This window comes from Canis aureus, chromosome 27 (genome assembly GCF_053574225.1).
Source record: "Canis aureus isolate CA01 chromosome 27, VMU_Caureus_v.1.0, whole genome shotgun sequence".
Lineage (NCBI taxonomy): Eukaryota > Metazoa > Chordata > Mammalia > Carnivora > Canidae > Canis > Canis aureus.
Genome location: NC_135637.1, coordinates 7231932 through 7251165, shown reverse-complemented (window position 1 = coordinate 7251165; position 19234 = coordinate 7231932). Strand labels below are relative to the sequence as shown.

At 49.8% G+C, this 19234-nt stretch overlaps 1 long non-coding RNA gene across 1 annotated transcript; it reads left to right on the top strand.

Annotated features, from left to right (window-relative positions):
* Positions 1-4817: 4817 nt before the first annotated feature.
* Positions 4818-8855, top strand: LOC144299713 (uncharacterized). The gene is made up of 2 exons (XR_013366374.1): positions 4818-5410; positions 7654-8855. It is a non-coding gene; the product is annotated as an uncharacterized LOC144299713 (long non-coding RNA).
* The last annotated feature ends 10379 nt before the right edge of the window (positions 8856-19234 follow it).

The following is a 19234-nucleotide window of genomic DNA, read 5'->3' as shown; positions in this document are numbered from 1 at the left end:
TTGGCAGACCCTTTACAAATTAGATTTCCAAAACCAAATGTTTCTGGAATTGGTGATTAACAGGAATTTCACTATATAAGAGGCTTGTTCTCCGACTTACAAATGATGCCCTTTGAACTGGAACTCACATTGGAATCACTGAGTAATCACCATGGACCGGGAATGCAACGCTTAATCAATTGGCAAAGGAAGAAAGAGGCTCTGGAGCAACATGAATGGCCTCTTTCCAAATGACTGTCTGATGGATAATTACTCGAGAGGCACTTGCTGGGCTGATTCCACCGTCCCCCTGGGACAGTGACATCAAGCAGCCGCACTACTAAAGTCAGTGGTGGCCCCCTAATGGAGGCCATGGTCATCTTCAAAGGGGGCTCTTCCTAAGGAGTCCTCATCACAGGAGAGAGCTGGGACCCAGGAGATGTGGGGTTCTGATCAGTGCAGCCCTACCTGGCCAGGTGTCATAAACGAATTCTCTCTGAGTCTGGAGAACAACGACAAAATGACCTGGAGAGAGCCACCCCTACTATGCCTGTTTCCCTGAGCAATTAAGTTTGATTGGATGATCTCCAGTATTGTCATCCAACTTAAATATCATCTGTCAACTCTCTGCTATTGAAATGCATGGTATTGAGACAGGGACACAAACCTCAGTGTCAACAAGAGGTAAGAAGGTAAGTGAGTGAACGGGGGGGAGGGGCAGGGGCAAGCAGAGCCAGGAACCAGGCATTTGGGTAGGGGTGTGTGTGCATTCTGGAGCCAAGTGGCCTCTGGGGAGCATCATTATTCCCATTTGGTATATGGGAGACACCAAAGCTCAGGGATGTCCTGAGTCTTGCCCCAGCTCACAGAGTCACCCATCCCTGGAGCCAACACAAGGGCAGTTGTCACCCCAGGTGGATTGGAAGATCCTAGGACAACAATAAACCACTTGAGGTCCTCAGGAAGGCTACCCGGAGCAGCAGGAATGGACAGAAGTGATGCCAGAGAGGCCTGGTTCAGGTCATCCTTTTGCCTCCTGGAGTCTTAGAAAGACTTAGAAAAGCCCTGTGCTTGGTGAGTTGGTTTGTTTTGCTTTTACAGAATAATTTTACTGTGTATCCTTATGGCTTTTTTTTTTTAATTAAACACATCTTTTGAAAATGACAGAAAAGAAGGAAAATGAAAGAAAAAGCCCTCAAAGAACACCAAAAAATATCATAATAATGGACTCTTTCTTAGGCTTTCTAAGGCCCTCCACATGTCCTTTATTATTGTGTATATCTGTACATCCACCCTGACATCTGTATCCGTACATTTCTGATTTCCACATGGAACGTTACGTTCATGTTCACCTCTCCAGCAACTTGGAGGCAGATGAGGGATCTTCCCTTTGTTAGCATTTCTTCAAGGCACTTAGGGCAACCCTTTTGGGATCTGGAGAGCTTGGCCGAGGGGTTAAAAATATAAACTGTTTAATTGTAGGGCCACTCTCCTATAGCTTTTGTTCTTAAAAAGATGTGTTCAGTCTCCACTTTTCCGTAGGGGATGGTGGGCAAGGTTGTAGAAGGAGAAGACATAGCATCAGAGAGACTCTGACTTGAGGTCACAGCCTTCCTTGGGATATTCTGGCAGAACTTAGCCGGCCTCACCTGTGCTAAACCACGGGGAGAGACGAAGATCCATCTCCAGCCAGAGAGCCACACTGGCAGGGCTCGAAGGCCTGCCCGTCATTCCCTTGACCTGTACCCACCCAGTCTGCCGTGTTCCCTTTGAGAATCTGTGCATCCCATGAGCGCATGAAGGAAGCAGAGGCTGAATGCAGTGTGCGACGAGAGAAGCCTCCTGAGAGTGACGTCGTTGGGCACCTGGATCTGAAGACAAACTTTTACCTCACTTTCATCAGTTACATAAGCTGATTAATTCCTTTTACATCTTAAACCAGTTTATTTTAAGCTGTTTTCTGTCATTTGAAACCTAACCATTCATAATCAAGAAGATGGCCATTTGAGAAATTTGAGAAATAGATTTATGATTTTGTCCATGGTATGACATGCTTAGTTTCAGACATTTCTGTTTTTTAGAAAAACCTGTCTTTGGATGGTGATGGTGATAATAAATACCCCACATAGAGCATGTTCACTGTGCATCAGGCAATGTCTCAAACACTTTGTACACATATTGATTTGTATAATCCTCACAGCCAACATGCCAGGTGGAGACTGTCTCTGTCCTCACTTTGGAGGCAAGAAAGCCAAGTACCAGAACTGAGGGGACAGCCCAGAGCCACACATTCACTAATCCTGCAAGAGCACTGCTAGCTACCCCAGGGGGACACCCAGACACAGTCCTCGCTGATCCCTCTGCGGAGGATTACAGAATGGAAAAGCAGACAGTCCCGCCCTCAGTGATGCACCATCCACAATCAACCACCTGCCTGAAAATGTCAGTTGGTCACGCTGTGTTTTGCTCCCTTTTAAGCATTTGAGATAATTTAAAATTGGGGGAAAAAATTCATCTCAATATGTAGAGCCTGTCCTGAAAATGTGGGACATTGAGCAATCCTGGGCTGGGACTCTCCCATACCAGCAGTGGAGCGGAGCAATGTGGTGTCCCCTTTAGGTGGGCATGAGCCCCAGTCACCAGCCTCCAACACTCTCCTTTCTCCTACCTCTGTGGCCTTTGCTCATCCCGCTCCAAACCCGGTTCCTAGAGAATTTTGACTTGAAGCCCCTGGACCCATGGTGTCCACAGCGGCGTTGTAGGCACTGGTGGTGTTTTACAAACATGTGACGGGGGTGTGTCCCCAGGAGGCTTTCGATCTGAGAGGCTGAAGAGCACCCACACCGCCGGGAGCCTGCGGCCAGCCTGGCCCTGCCTGGGAAATGCGGCTGGACGGTGTCCTCCCTGGAGAGGAGGTCTGGGCACTGACCGCAGCTTCAGCTCTGCTGTGATCCCAACGCACCGTAATGGAAGCAGCGGCCTGTCCCGCCGGGCGGAGGATGCGGGCACAGTCAGCCCCGTCCTGGGGATGCTCAGAACACTTGCCCCCCCCTCGCGGCAATTCAGAAGGACAGCAAGGTCAGGGCCGGCCCACAGAGGTGGAGGGGACACAGGGCCCATCTACCACGCCTGGACACTACCCACCACCCTGCAGAAGTGTGCCAAGTTTCCCCTGCTGCCCTTGGAGGGCAACTTTGAGCTGCCCCCAGAGACCCCGCGGGTCCCCAGGGGAGTGTGAATCCCACCCTGGGAATTAGGGCATGTTCTTTCTGTCCCACCCTGTTCCCTGCTGCCCACAACTCCTAGTGCCGACTTGTTCCACCTCTGCAAGCTCCCCTCAGGGAGGATAGGACTGCATGACTGTCACTGGTCAAGGTGACATTTTCCAGGGTCAAAGGTGGTCCTGGGAACAGAAGGGGAGGTAGCAGATCCCCCAGAGGCCCAGAGTGCCCCTTCCCTGGGTCTTCTCTAAAAGCCCAGCTCTTTGTCTCAGGAAAGAGCCAACAGCTTCTCCAGCTGGGTCTCAATAAGGAAATGAAGGCACAACGACTCCACCCAGGGATGTCAGTGGCTTTGCTTGGTCTTTAATTGTGGGACAGAACACTTCCTCTTCCATCAAAGAAACATTCCCCAAAAAGCAGCATTCTGCTCCTGGGTGGAACGCCCCTGCTGCCGTCACTGATGCCAAGAACTGAGTCCCCCCTCATCCATCCCGCTCCCACCCTGGAGCCTGGCTCGAGGGCCCTCCGTCAGGCGTGTGGAAAGAGGGACCGGCCGCCTGTTCCTGAGATCTGAGTGCATTCCACAGTTCACCACACAGTTCCCACTTCCAGTCCCACACAGCGGCTGACCACTTGCTTCATCTCGTTTCTTCCCCTGGAAACCTCATTAAAATGAGACTAAAGAAATAAAAAATTGAAAAGCTCTCAACAACAAGGGACCTTCCGTGATCAAAGATCAGACTAGGCCTTTCTGGAACCGTGGTGGGGACGGATGAGGTACGCGGGGTGCTTAATGAAGGATGTGGAGCATGGATTAGTATCAAAGTGAGGCACCAGATTCTGTAACGGAACACAAATGTGGTATAATTCAAAAGCATAAAAATATATGTAAAACTGATAAATATCCAAGCAGAGGAAAGTGGGGAGAAGTGCAAGGGTGCTATTCACTCATCTGTCAATGAAGGGAGTCGATACCAGCATTGTCTTCAGTGATAGAACATCCTACATCTGTGCTAGTAAAGTCACCACTGGCCACACACGGCTACCGGGCCCTTGAAATGTGGCTAGTGCGACTGGAGAACTGAATTTTAATGGTACTTAATGTTAAATCAATTTACCTTAAATAACCACAAGTAACCAATGGCGCCATATGGGATAGCTCAGGGGCTCTGGCCCCTCAGAGCGGCGTCTGCACACTCGTGTTCCCAGCGGCGTTATTTACAGCAGCTGAGGTAGGGAAGCCGCCTAAATGGTCCACGGGTGAGTGGATAAATGAGATATGACATGTAAGAATATATATATATGTGTATATAGTATACATCCTTGAGAAAGAAGGAAATCCTGCCACTGTGACCACACAGGTGAGTCCGGAGGACACGATGCTAAGTGACATAAGCCAGACACAGAAAGACAAATACCGCCCGAGCTCATTTCCGCGCGGAATCCAAGTTCGCCGACTGCGGAGAGGCAGGGAGTGCAGAGGTGGGTGCCAGGGGTTAGAGGCTGCGGGAGATGGGAGGTGGGGGTCACGGCACAAGGTGTCAGTTCTGGGTGGGATGGGTAAGCTCCGGGATCCAAGGGACAGCGTGGGAGCACAGTGGGCAGTGCTGCGGCGTCTCCCCGAAGGCGGCTGAGAGCAGGTCTGAAGGGTTATTACCTGCCTATGAAATGGCAACTACATGAGCGGACGTTACCTGCCTTGTGCACAATTTCTATTCGTCAATTACACCCCGATAAACCTGAAGACAGTATTTAATGAGTGAATAAAGAAATAAAAGCTGCAAATGGCAAGACAACCAAACCACCGCGCTACAGGACGTTAAGCCTGGCTGTGGGAGAGCAAGGCAAGGAGGGGCTGGGGCGGGTGGGGGCTGCAGTCAGGATAATAGCAGAGACAGAGGGGCTCGGCTCGGTCAGCCCTTGCTTCCCCAGAAACCCTCACCCTGGTCACAGCAAGGGGTCTGGATGATCCGCAGCTCTTGCACTACCTGGTTTTTGAAGCTCAGAAATCTCACACTAGCCTGCCTTCCGCTGAACAGAAGTGAGAAGGAGAAGCCAGCACGGAAGCCCCCGGGGCGGTGGCCGGAGGCTCCCTCGCCGCCCCTCTCCGCGCCCCTTCGCGCACCTCCGGGGGAGCCACGGACCTGCACGACCTCACCCAGGGCCGCCGCGGGCCCGGATCTCTCATCTTCCCCGAGCTCGCGCAGAAGGTCTGTGATGAGCGGGCTCCTTTCACCTGAAGACGACCAGGCCTTTCCAGAAGGGAGCCGCCCACGGGCGCCCACCCGCGGCAGGGCCCACGGTGCTGCTGGCCGGGGGCTGGGGCAGGTGCCGCCGGGCGGGGGCGGGGCTGCCCGAGGACGCCGTCGTCCCTCACCCTGGGGGAACCGCGGCTTCTCCGGGAACCAAGGGCTCCAGCAGGCAGGACGTCGGGGGGCGGGGGGCGGGGGACAGGTGTGCAAAGACCTGGGGGGGGGGGGCGGGGAGCGCGGGGCAGGTGCGGCCACAAGCTGGTCTGCGCGCGCCATCTAGTGGGCGCCCCGGGCACCGTGGCCCGTGGTGCCCTCTGCTCGGGAAGGAGCTGCTGGAGCCAGAAGAATCGCCTTCTCGCCTTCTCGCCTTCTCGCCTTCTCGCAGTTTGCAAAATCAAGGCCACCTACGAAAAGGTGTGCTGGGCTCTGCACAAAGCTATGCAAAAAAGGGGGGGGGGCACATGACCTGCCAGTTCTCCCCTGCGGCGCGGGGGCACAGCTGGGTGCTCACCATTATTTACAGTCTGCGGCTAATCCAATTGGTCAGTGACCATGCGGCGCTCCTAGGAAGTATTCTCAATCTCAGCACTACTCTGAAGTGTCTCCCCTTGAAGCCCGCTGGCATGCCAACGAGATGGAGCTGTTACCTTTATCTGGCGCGTGCTATGGGCAGACACTGGGCATGTGCCGTTGCTTCACTGCTTGTCCTCCAGGGAACCAGGGTTGTTCCAGTTAGAACACATCTTTCTCTCTACAGAGAAAGAAACCGAGGTTTCTCAGGATCCAGGGGTGCACCTTAGATGATGGGGTTTCAGCAGGTGCAGGGGCGGTGTGTAAAGGAAGGATCATCACCAGTTTCCTCTAGTGCCAGGACTCGACTACCTGGGAGGCAAGGTGCAGGTTTGCTGCCTCTAAGCAGAATCTCAGAATTAAAGAAGATGGAGGTGGAGTTTCAGGGCATGTTGAGGTGGGTCTATGCTCATGAACACTTGAATATTTAGGGCTCTGCTTTGAGATAGATAATCTAGTTCACCTGGTAGGCAGAAGGGAGATTTTTCTTTTCAAAAAGAACATTATGTTCTCAGAGTACATGCTCCTGATTATTTTGCCACCTTTAAGGGTGTGTGTAAAACAGAAGCAAATAAAACCCTTCACATAATAACTCTCAATTTTGTCATTCAGGGCTCATCACCCAGCAAAACAATCCCCGAGCAGAAGTCATTGATGGATGTACCGTTCCTTGGATGTTTTTGTGAGATAGGTCATAAATATTAATGGTATTGACAGAGCCTTAAAAATGTGTCCTGTCACGTTCTGGCTGCAACAGCAACACTGAGAATTCTGCTGCCTTGTTTCTCTGACGGCCACCAGTGTCTTCCATGGGTTTCTTTAGCTGGGTCTGTGCTTCGTTTTCATCTTCAGAAATTTTCCATCAATAAAGGTTTTCCTGAGTAGACTCAGGTCAACTGAACCAAACGTCTTAATGGGTTTTCCCTTCACCTTCTCCTCCCACCCAACTACAACCTGCATTCTGGCAGCAATCCATTTTATTCCTTGATTTTTTACTAGGTGCTAGGAAATGGTGCAGCCTCAAAACGCCAAGTGAACATTGTGGCACCGGGTTGGCTGAGCGTGTTCACTGGCGTCCATGTGCTGGTGCTGGGTATTATTAGCTGTGGGTGGTTGAATGGCCACAAAGATGGTCATTGCCAGTCAGTTGCACAGTGTGTTGAGTGAGTGGCCTGGGACCAAGGAGGAAAGCAAGCGAGCAAGTGTAGTAAGGCAGCTGAAGACCTAAAATCAGTTTGTAGATGAAAAAAACACATGACAGGGGCATCTGGGTGGCTCAGTGGTTGAGCATCTGCCGTCGGCTCAGCTTGTGATCCTGGGGTCCAAGGATCCAGTCCCACATCGGGCTCCCCACAGGGAGCCTGCTTCTCCCTCTGCCCATGTCTCTGCCTCTCTCTTTGTGTGCACGTTTTCATTTCCCTGGAATAAGTGGCCAAGAGTGCCATGTTGGGTCGTATAGTGCCTTGCAATACTTTTTAAGTTGCACAACTAAAATTAAAGAAAAAAATTCTAAAGGCCAAGCAGGCAGTAAAAGTGACATATTACTCCAATTGGGATCAATTGATCTAGTTAACCTGGGTCCCAATATTTTAGATGCAAATGATGGTAACTACCTAATTTTGTCTTTATAGGAAATGGTCCAGAGGGTTCATACTGAAGGAATGATATTTCCCCCAAACCAGCAAACACCATAAATGAAGGAAACTTTTCTCAACTCATGAAAAGACGATTCAACGAATTTCCACAGGGGGAGAATGCTTTTCATGAACCCTGCGCTTCCCCATTCAGCTCAGTTTCACAGCGCTCAATTGTCTTCCCTCCTGTCATGAAGGCTCCCAGGAAAACAAATGGAATAACGCGACCATTATTAACAGGTGACAGGTCCTGCCCTCGCAGTTTCAGTGTATATTTAGCTTCAGTGGTATCTGTTCAGGATGGAAGATGGCCACCTTAGCGATAAATGTGCTTTAATTGTGCATGTTTAATTATAAGTTGTCTCCATTTCAATTTAAGATAACTTCACTTTCTATCTTAAGAACTGTTACCGAGAACACAGGGGAAAATATCCGCAGCAATGATCCTTACTCAGCTCGCTGAGACTCTCTTGAAGCAGAGAATCCAGGCGGTTCTTCCCGGCAGGGGTCCCAGAACTGCCACTTACCGGTCTTTCCGGGGATGCTGTGGGGTCACGGAGCAGCTCACCCCAGGGCCCGGCTCCATCCTCAGGGAGCTCCCTGGCTCCACTGGAGGCCGCGGAGGGAGAGGGCGCCTGCACCCCTCCCCGCACCGCGCCGCACGAAGTCTGCAGCCAGGGAGGCCTGGCGGGGACCGGCACGACCGGCCCCTCCTCCCCACCGGCTGGACACGGCGGGCATCTCCCGGAGCTCCGGCTCCACCGGCCGCCGCACACCTGGGCCTCTGCTCCAGCCAGGTTTCCCTGGAAAGCCAGCAGAGGCCCACGCTCTACCTTGAAGAAGGAACATAGTAGCAGGAGCTCGGGGAGCATCACCCAAGGCAGACACAGCTCCCTGGAATGCTGCTCAGGCTCGGGTTCCCTTCGGGACTTCTCAGCCAGAACGGTCCCCTGCCGCGTGAGGTGCTGATCGGCATCATAAGTCACAATCTGGGGGCACCTGGGGGGCTCGGTTGGTTACGTGTCTGCCTTTGGCTCAGGTCATGATCTCGGGGTCCTGGGATCCAGCTGCGCATCAACCGGCTCTCTGCAGGAGAGAGCCTGCTTCTCTCTCTCCCTCTGCTGCTCCCCCAGCTCATACTCTCTCTCACTCTTTTATACTCTCTCAAATAAATAAATGAAATCTTAAAAAAAAAAAAAGAGCATTTCTCTTTCCCTTCACTTTGATACAAATGTGAATAATGAAAACATTTTGTCAATAATTACCAGTCATTTTCTCAGACACCACTGCAAGCACTTCACAGGGATAAAACAACTTCAACCCCACAAATGCCCCCACTGGGTGATGTCATAGTGGCTGACAATGGCTCCCAAAGCCATGTCCACACCTAATTCTAATAACCTGCGAATGTGACTTTCTTTGAAAATGGGGTCTTTACAAATGTAATCAAATTAAGGACCTTGAGATGAGATCACCCTAGACTGTTGGGGTGGGTCCAATAGTGGGTTGAATGGTGACTTTTCCAAGAAATACGTCCATTTGGAACCCATACATCTGACTGTGGAAAGACTCTTTGCAGATGTAACGGAGTGAATGATCTTGAGATGCGCTCATCCTGGATTAGCCAGAAGGGCCCTAAGTCCCATAGCAAGTGTCCTTGTAAAAAGAGACAAAAAACACAGAGAAGAGGCCAAGTCCATGTGGAGATGCAGGCAGAGACTAGAGTCATCCATAGCCAAGGAACTCCAGCAGCCACGAGAAATTGGAAAAGTCAGAGATTCCTGTCAACCAGACTGGTTTCTTCAGAGGCCTGTGTCTTCCCATGATCTTCCCTCTTCTTTTAAAGACATCAGTCATATTGGATTAGGACCCATCCACATGACTTCATTTTACCTTAATTACTCTTTTTAAGCCCTTGTGTCCAAAGATAGACACACTCTCAGGTCCTGGGGGTTAGGACTTCAACATAGGAATTTAAGAGGAGGCAAGTCAGCCCATAACGGTGTTAACTTTGCAACTATTAAACCATTTGGGAGACGCGTATGCTCTTGAAAGTAATGACTTTCCTCTAAGCTTTACACTTTTTATTCCTCCTGTTAACTGGAAAATAACAGTGTGCTGTAATGAGACACTCAAAGTACACCAAATCCCTCACCACTGTTTTTGTTTTTTTGCAAATGATTAAATATTACTTTCTTTCAGTTTATAGCATAATCTAAGTGACAGCCGATCCATCAGCGTATCTGCTGATGTTTAACTACAGCATTTTGCATTCATTATTCCATACTTATATCATTCTTTTAAAAAGAGGAATAACTTAATTCTGCCTCTTGACAGCGGGGAAATTAAATGGTGAACTGTTAAGATGAGTGTTTCTCTGGAAAACAAAGCACCAACTGCAGATCTATAAAGCCAAGCCAGAAGTATGTCACCTCAAAATGAGATAAAGACAAGCTTCTGGAAAATCCTCTCATATCAGAGAGTAAAGAAACTTTCAAACCTCAAACACAACTTGCCAATTGGTACAATCATTTTGGGGAGCAATTTGGCAACCTAAAAAGTAAGATATGTATACCCAGGAACATAGGAATTCTACTGCTACATATAGACGCTAAATGCTTGGCATCACATTTTTTATTGCAACCCACACCATTAAATAGATTTTGCACGGCAACTCATAATACACACACTTGTACGTGGACAGGCACGTGTAGACCTGCACACACACAAGTCTTTGCATGCTTGGATAATGCTGGAGAGGAAGCAAGGTTCTTCTGGATGGGCTAAGAATGAAACGGACATGAGGCATATTTGACAGGAGAAAATCAAATTTAGTTTCATTTGTAATGGGAAACCAGAGACTTGAAACTCCAAAGAGGCAGCAAGAGGCTTCTAAGAGCTGAGAGGTGTAGGGCCTGAGGATACAAAGGGAAGGAAGGCCATTAGCAGGAAGGCTAGAGGAGATATTTGGGAAACAAAGGTTGCAAGTAAATTCCTGGTAAAGAGGCATCTCTATTAATAGCTCTCTTCCTGGGGCAGGCAGGCATTTGAGGAGGTAAATGACCTTTTTTTTCAATCTGCTTAGTTTTCATTGCTTTTAACTCAAAATAGTCTTTACACCAAAGTGGTCCATCTTGGGGATGACAGCTCTTATATCCCCTACAGCAATGCTAATTCACAGGGTGGTCTCAGAACTGGACCAAGTCCTTCTCAAGGTGGAAGTGTAACCCAGGAGACAGGCCTGCAGGGACTGTCCCCCTGGGGAGACCTCGCTGATGCAGCACTTCAGGGACACCACGCTGGTTGGACAGAACATGTAAAAGAGGCCTGGTCCCTGGAGGTCTTGGAAAGACACAGGTGCTCCAGAGGACGGGAAGATCCGGGCGCCTGCTCTGCAGTGGGCACAGGCGTACAGGACAGTATCTCAGAAGTGATCGGCAAAAGCTCAAAGGGGCCATTTCTATCTCAGTCAGTGGATGTGGGGGTCGAATTTTCCAGGGTTTCGACGCAGTGCGTGAAGTAGGAGCTGCCACACTGAATCTCTGTCCAAGGACCAGATCCCTGAAGCGATGCTTCACCCTGCGAATGAGGAGCTCAGGGAGCTCAGGGAGCTCAGGGAGCTCAACTCTCCACCTGGTGGCGCGGCGGGTCCTGGGCCACAGGACCTGTCCTTGGCAACCCTAAGGGGCCAGCTGGGGAGGGGGGTTCTGGAAGTGAGGAGCGGGTGTTTTCCAGCGGAGGTCCCCGCGAGGAGGGGGGAGGGGCGGGGCTTAAGGGGGACCTGGGGCGGGGCGGGGCGCTCAGGTGGGCGGGGCGGGGGCGGAGCTAGGGCGGGCGAGGGCGGAGCCCCGGTGGGCGGGGTGGGGCGGGGGCGGGGCCGGAGCAGGGCCGGAGCTCAGGTGCGCAGGGCCGGAGCGGGGGCGGAGCCCGGGTGGAGGGGGTGGGGCGGGGCCGGGGGCCGGAGCCCGGGTGGGCGGGGCCGGAGCTCAGGTGCGCGGGGCGGGGGCGGGGCCCGAGCCCGGGTGGGCGGGGCCGGAGCGGAGCCGTAGCTCAGGTGCGCGGGGCCAGGCGCGGACACCGGGGGCCCCGGGGGCGCTCCTAGGCCGTGGCCGGGCCGTAGTAAGGCAGCAGCAGGCGGCTGGCGCCCGGGAAGCGGGCCCGGATCGCCGGGGTCTCCAGGAGTCGGGAGCCCCCCCCGGAGATCGGCGAGGGGCGGGTTGGGGTGGCGGCCCCCGGAACGCGGTGCGGGGCTGGGCCAGCCCGGGTGCGCGGATCCGCCGGGAGCCCCGCAGCTCTCTGGGCCACCTTGGCTGTTCCCGGGGCTCCCGGTGCACCCCCGGAGTGCGGCGGGGCGAGGCCAAGGGAAAGCTCCCCCGGGCGCCCTGCACCTGCCCTCCCCGCCCCCCCCGGGTCAAACCGCGGCCCTTCCCTCTGCCCCCAGCTCGGCCCTGGTCCTCGTCCTCGTCCTCGTCCTCCTGAGGGCAGCCGTGGGGGGAACCGTCCGCGGCTGGGCTCCCCGCCCCTCGCCTGGAACTGTGGCAGGACGAGGAAACCCAGGGTCTTGCGCCCCCTTCTCCCCAGTCAACTTGCCCATCGTGCCCCATCGTGGCCCACGGAGCGAGTCACCCCCACAGCGCTTGCCTCTTGCCAGAAATCTAGCATCTCCCTGCGGGCACCGAGATTGACTTCAAAGCAATTCGGGGTTACTGGTGGAGACTGGGGTTCAGCGGGCTGGTCTCTGGGGAGGTGGGTGCGAGTCTGCTGGATAGAATGGGCTTCCCCATCCCACAGCAGAAATACAGACTCTTGGAGGCAATGTAATGGGCCCGGAACACAGCGCCTAGAACGTTCCAGAGGACGTCAACTAGTACGTTCTTGCTATTTTTATTTTGCACGCGTGGCGTCGGGGTAGCCACGGCAGGGATTTGGCAACGGCAGGGCTGGTAGAGAGGAGGTCAGCCTCTGGCTCCGGAGGGGTCCCAGGGTCCTATCGAGTGCAAGGAGAAGGCTGCCCACTGAGTTGACGGAGCTGCAGGTGGCAGCGCTAAGCGCTGGGGCCCTGGTGGCCAACCCTACTCTGCAGGTGCACAGGGTCTGCTCCTCCTGCCCGCTGGCTGGGGGCTGCAGGTATGCCTGTCCTGGGATGGGCGGGCTTCTGAAAGCCAAGAGCACATCATAAAATCATTTCCTGCAGCATCTGGGTAGCTTAGTGAAGCCAGCAAGTCTAGATTTCCGCTCAGGGCATGATCTCAGCGAAGTGGGATGGAGCCGTGTGTCAGGCCCCCATTCTGCCACAGTCTGCTGGTCTCCCTCTCCCTCTGCCCCTTCCTCCACTCATGTCTGTTCTCTCTCTCTCAATAAATAAATAAATCTTAAAAAAAAATCACTTCCTCTCTTCCAGGAACTTTTCTTCCTAAAGCTGGCCTATGAACACAATGGAAAAGGTGTTGCAAAATGACGTGTAAAAGTTGATTTTTCCAGACACCTGGGTGGCTCAGCAATTGAGCATCTGCATTCAGCTCCGGGCATGATCCCAGGTCCAGGGATCCAGTCCTGCATCTGGCTTCCTGCGGGGAGCCTGCTTCTCCCTCTGCCTATGTCTCTGTGTCTCTCATGAATAAATAAATAAAATCTTTAAAAGTAATAATAAAAAAATAAAAGTTGATTTTTCTTTCCCAAAGTCACTACCCATAGCTGGAAATTCCCTGGAAATCTCCCTTCTTTGAAGCTGCAGGTTCTCAGACAGCACAAATATACCCTGTTTTCCCTGCAAATATTCTCTCTACTGTTTACAATTCCCCTTTCTCCCTCAAACTCCAATTACACAGAAGTGGGATGGTGGTGTGGGTGAAGGCATTTTTCTTTTCTGTTAACTTGAAAAGGTGAAATAGATCTCCAGGGTCAGTGCACACCAGGGTCAATGCAGAAGGAAGCTAGGTGTGTGGACAGTGAGGGACCTTGGGCTCTTTTAGGTGCGGAGGTCCTGAAGGTCCTTAGGAAGGCTGACTTTGGAATAGGGATGGGAATGAGCAGACGGAGAGCATGGGTACTTGGAGGACCTGTCTAGCCAGAGAATAGCTGGTAAAATGGAATAAATCTGCTGCCTGGAGGAATCCCAAGAGAGGCAGGTGGCTGGAGAAGAAAAAGAGTCAGGGGAAGTGGGATCTGGAGCTGGACTTGGAGAACCTCACAGTCCCTGATGGACACCTGAAGCTGCTGTCCTTCCCTAAAATCCACTCTCCCTTACCTTCCTCACTATAGACGTCACTATAGCTCAGCGCAGTAATGACTACATTTTCAGACTTCTCTGTGTAGGGTAGGTTTAACCCTATGTGACCCTAACTCACATATCAGAGGCTGCGGTGACTGAAATTTCCTTGATATGTTTTTAATGGAAGGAAGTGCACCTTCCTGTTTTCTGGTGGCTGGAATGTGGAGGTAATGGCTGGAGCCCCATCTTGGACCATGAGGTAACCTCAAGAATGGAAGCTTCACTCAGTGGAGCAGCAAGAGAGCAGTATCTGGGTCTCACCCTGGGGTGATAGCCTCTAGATTTCACTGTTGTGAAAGAGAAATACATTTCTTTCTGATTTAAGGCTCTGCATTGTGAGATCCTTCTGTGATACACAGCTGAACCTAATCTATTGGTTATACCCCCCCCTCTAAAAGAAAAAAAAAAGTCAAATTTTATCCTAACCTAGGGGAAATGTTTGTAGGGCTTTAAGCCAGGGAATGGCATGACATATTTCATTCTTTCAAAAGCTCTCTGACTACTAGTAGAGATTAAGTTTCACTAATTTTCCAAGGTAAGAAGTAGGGCAGTGGGTTGAGGGTTCTGGCTATCCAGCAGAAAACAGTAATTGGGTTAGATGATGCAAAAGTGCTGTAGGTGATGATGGACGGTCATACTTGGGATGGATTTATGTGCTGTGTACTTTGGCTTATCAAATTTTTGGATTTTTTTAAATTTTGCTTTTCATGGGACACCTGGGTGGCTCAGCGTTTGAGCTCTGCCTTTGGCTCAGGGCATGATCGTGGGGTCCTGGGATCGAGTCCCACATCAGGCTTCCTGCATGGGGCCTGCTTCTCCCTCTCCCTGTGTCTCTGCTTCTCTCTCTGTGTCTCTCATGAATAAATGAAACTTAAAAAATTTGCTTTTCAGAGGAGTACGTTATATGGAGTAAAGCACACCCATATTCAATGTATAGTTTGAGTCAGTTAGACAAATACACATACCCATGGAACTAGCATCACAAGATATAGAATATTCAAAAAGAAGGATCTAGACTATTCCATCACCCCCAAAAGTTCCCTCTTTTTCCTTCATGGTCAGTACAAGCAAGAACTCTATGCCCAGGCAAACACCAATTTTCTTTTTGCCACTACAAACTAGATGTGTCCCTTCTAGAATATCATATCATATTTTCATGCAGCATGATGTCTGCAGACTCTTTCAGCCTGCAAATGCTTATGAGATTCATGCACATCGCTATGAGACTCTGTAGTTTACTCCTTTTTATGGCCACCCGGTGTTTTATTGCCGGTGATATACCTCCACTTGTTTATCCTCTCACGTGCTGATCAACACTGGGGTTATTTCCAGGCTTTGATTATTGTGGAAAAAAGCTGCTATAAACTTTCACATGGAAGTCTCTTTGCTAAGAGTAGAATTGCTGGATCATGTGGTAAGTGTAGGTTTAAGCTTTGAAGGAGCTACCAAGCTTTTTTTCCAAGTGGTCGTACAGCTTCTTACACTCCTGCTAATGAACTTTGAGAGGTCAGCTTCTCCTCATCTTCACTAACCCTTTGTATTACCAGTCTCTTAAACTTTATCCCTTGCCTATGGACCACTAATTGTGTTCCCTCTGCTGATGTGCCTAGCTAAAAAACCACATTGGCCAGGAGATAAGACGGCCCTATGACAGGGTCTGAAATGCAAGGAGGGGTTCTTGGGCAAGACTTCTGGTGAAATCTTTAAACTGGGCATGGAGGGGCACCTGGATGGCTCAATGGTTGAGCATCTGCCTTTGGCTCAGGTTGTGATCCTGGGGTCCTGGGATCGAGTCCCACATCAGGCTCCATGCAGGGAGTCTGCTTCTCTGCTTCTCCCTCTGCCTATGTCTCTGCCTCTCTTTTTGTGTCACTCATGAATAAAATCTTAAAATAAATAAATAAGTAAATAAATAAATAAATAAATAAATAAATAAACTGGGCATGGTCTTCTCACTCCAAGATGGCAGCACAGGAGAACGTTTCCCCTGGGAGAGGTATCCCCACCACTACACAGCACGTGAACAGCCCCTGCCTGTGGGATGGGCTTCCCCTCACCCTGTAACTTTGGGCCATCTATAGATGTGTCAGGTGGCTCCTGTGTCTTGGTTTCCTTGGCTTTGTGGTTCGTGTTCAGAGCACATTTTCAATTTTTTGAAGCTCCCCTTGAAAGTCTGGGAATGAGTTCCTTTAGGGGGCAGATCTTTGCCAAGGCTTTTTTGTAGTTGAGTGTCTCATAGTCCAAGGCTGAGAGGCCCAAGAGCGGGGCAGAGATTCACGTTCCTGATTTCTTCAACCACAGGGAAGAAGACATGAGAACATAAAGGTTTTGTGTGAGCCTTGAGTCATGGTTACTGAGAAAAAGCAAAGTCTGAGTGGGAGAGGAGGAAATAAAAGTCCATCTAAATACACCACAAATTATCATCAAGCAAATAACACCTTAAACTCATTTGTGACTTGCCAACTTTCCACAGAGATAATTATATATGGATCTTATATACAGTAATTTGTTGGCAGTTCCCAGAAGGAATGTGACATATCAAACCAAATGAAGTTCAGAATTTATATGGCTCATTTGTAAACTGCTTGTTGACCTAACTCGGTTTCCTAGAGTTCCATGAATGATTTTGTTTTTCTCTCTTTCTTCCTTTCTGATTTTTTTTTTTTAAGTAAGCTTCCCACCCAATGTGGGCCTTGAACTCATGGCCCGGAGTTCAAGAGTTGCATGCCCCACCAACTGAGCCAGCCAGGGGCCCTTCTTCCTTTCTGCTTTAGTGATAGAGAGTCAAAGGGTCACCATCCACAGACACTTTCCTCACCACAACCATATCTTCTTGGTAGCCTTCATGTAAGACATACAGAAACCTCCTTTTCCTTAGATCAGAAGTCAGAAAACTACAGCTATGAGCCAAATCCGGTCCATTTTCTGTTTTGTAAATGATGTTTTTACTGAAACACAGTCACCCATTTTCATTTAGTATCTTCTATGGCTGCTTTCCTGCAATGTTAACTGTGACTGTGCCTTCAGGTTCTCTTATTCTTCTTCCAACCTTAAAAGGTTGTGTTCTACGGTGTGAAGCACAGAGTAGGTGCTGGCAGGTACCTGTTTAATGAGAGAGGTAGTGAGTATGAAAGCAGGAGAAATTGGCGGGAACTTCACCAATGGAATTGTGCTGTGAGGACTCTATTCTTGCTGAACCCAACAAATCTCTTCTGGGACTGTGTTCTGTCTGCCTTAGAAGATCTCTTCCAGTGAGTAAGAAATGACTCAGGTTGCACGGACAGAACTTTCTAAATAGATAGACATTGGTCAAGATATTCAAGAACCTAGGTGATTCCAAACTCAATATTCTCATTCTCAGACTCAACATTCCATCAAAACCACTGAGAAAGGCTTTCATTATGCAACCCTGTTGGATCATGGGGCTTGGGAAACCCTGCACACACCTGACAAACATCCCCTAAGCCTCAGGTGAAAAACATGGAGAAGACATGAAATTTTTGTACTATTTAGGATGGTGTCAGCTGAAGTTAGTAAAATGCTACCCCAATATGGCTGAGATGATAGGAGTTAATTCTATTTCATAACAAGAATTTCAGATGTGGTTGGTTCCTTGGTTTGTTAATCCAGTGGCACAGCACTGTCATCCGAATGTTTGTGTTTTTCCTCTTCACGACACCCAGGACACTGGCTGTCACTCACCCACTTGTTTCCTCATGATCACAAGATAGCTGCAGCTCTTGCAGATACCACAGACTCACCTAGTTCATCCAAAGGCAGGAAGAGAGGTTTCTTCACGTCTGTCTCTTTACCGGGGAGAAACACCTTTCCACAAACTCTGTACTGGTCTTCCCCTCAGATCCCACTGGTCCACAGTGAGTCCTGGATTCAGAGGAGTTTGGTAAGGTGCATATTTGACATTTTTAGGATTCATAGTTGGGAGCGTTGGGAGCAGGCCCTATTTGCCAAGGATGAGGTGTGAGAGAATGACAGCTGGATATGTAGCCAATAGGTTTCCTCTCTCTCCAAAGGTCATATTTGTTTGGTTCTTTACCTTGCCCAGACTCCTCTGGGTTGCTGAGGTGTTGGTCAGGTGGGCTTTGTCCAGTGGCTGTTGTTCGGTGCTGCACTGATGAAGCCCAAGCAAAAAGGAGTCTTGGGTTCCTCATGCAGATGGAGCTGCTACCAGGGACGTCTGGATCCAGGTGCCCAAGTGCCATCCTTAGTGCTCTGGCCCCTGTCTTTCTGGGTTGGCAGCATCTCCAGCAGGATCTTCCCTCCTGGTGGCAGGTCGGCCACCAGCAGCTCTCTAGTGTCTATCCTGCTGTTGCGGTCACTTCAGGGAGGAAGCCGCTCTTTCCTGTCAGGTCTACTGGCTCTATTTGGTCTAGCTTGGATCATGGAGCTACCAGAACCAATCACTGTGGCCACCTACCTACCTGAATGACATGGACTTAGACGATGGGAGGTGTTCTGGGGGATGGACGCTAGCGGGGGCAGGGAGCCAGAAATGAGGTTTTCCAATCCAGATATTGGATTAGAGGGGCCAAGTTGTCACTATAGTCTTTCCAATCTAGATATTGTGCTGGAGGAGACTACATGGGATTTTCCATCACTTTGCCTTCAGGAAATACTGTCTGGATACATGATAGTAATATTTGTGGATTTTGCATAGGGCATATATTTTCTTAAACTATTTGATCAAGTAGTGATGTTTTCAAACCCAAAGAACAACACAGATGGTGTTTGTCACATTTGTGAGAATAAATTTCGCATTCTTTTTCAGAAGAGATTGGAAAGATTGCATGAGAAGAAGGCATTATGCAACCAGAGTTACATCATTAGAAGTTCTCACCCGTCCTGCCTCTTTCTCCTTTCTTGGCTTTTCCTCTTTGTCTTGCTGGAGGTAATAGAAATGCAGAAATGTTTGCTTTGGGATGACAGTGTGTGCCTATCTAATACCCCTGTAAAATCTATTCCACAATATTAATAAATATTGCTTCTTTTATCCCTTTTGTCAAATTATGCTATCAAATGAGATGTTAAATGCAGGCTCATGGGATGTGTTTGATGGCTGACAAAGTGAATATATGAATATATTCCTAAAAAAACATCCTACAGAAGCTGTAATCTCTGAATTGTGACAACCTTGGGTAGAATCGTTTTAATAGAATGTAACACACAAACGGTCTGAAATGCTGTGATAAGAATTTTTAAAAGCTGTTAAATGCAAAGACCCAATGCGCTAGGTTAGAAAGGCAGAAAAAGTCTTAATTTAAAATATTTTAATGAACACTCATTTTGAGG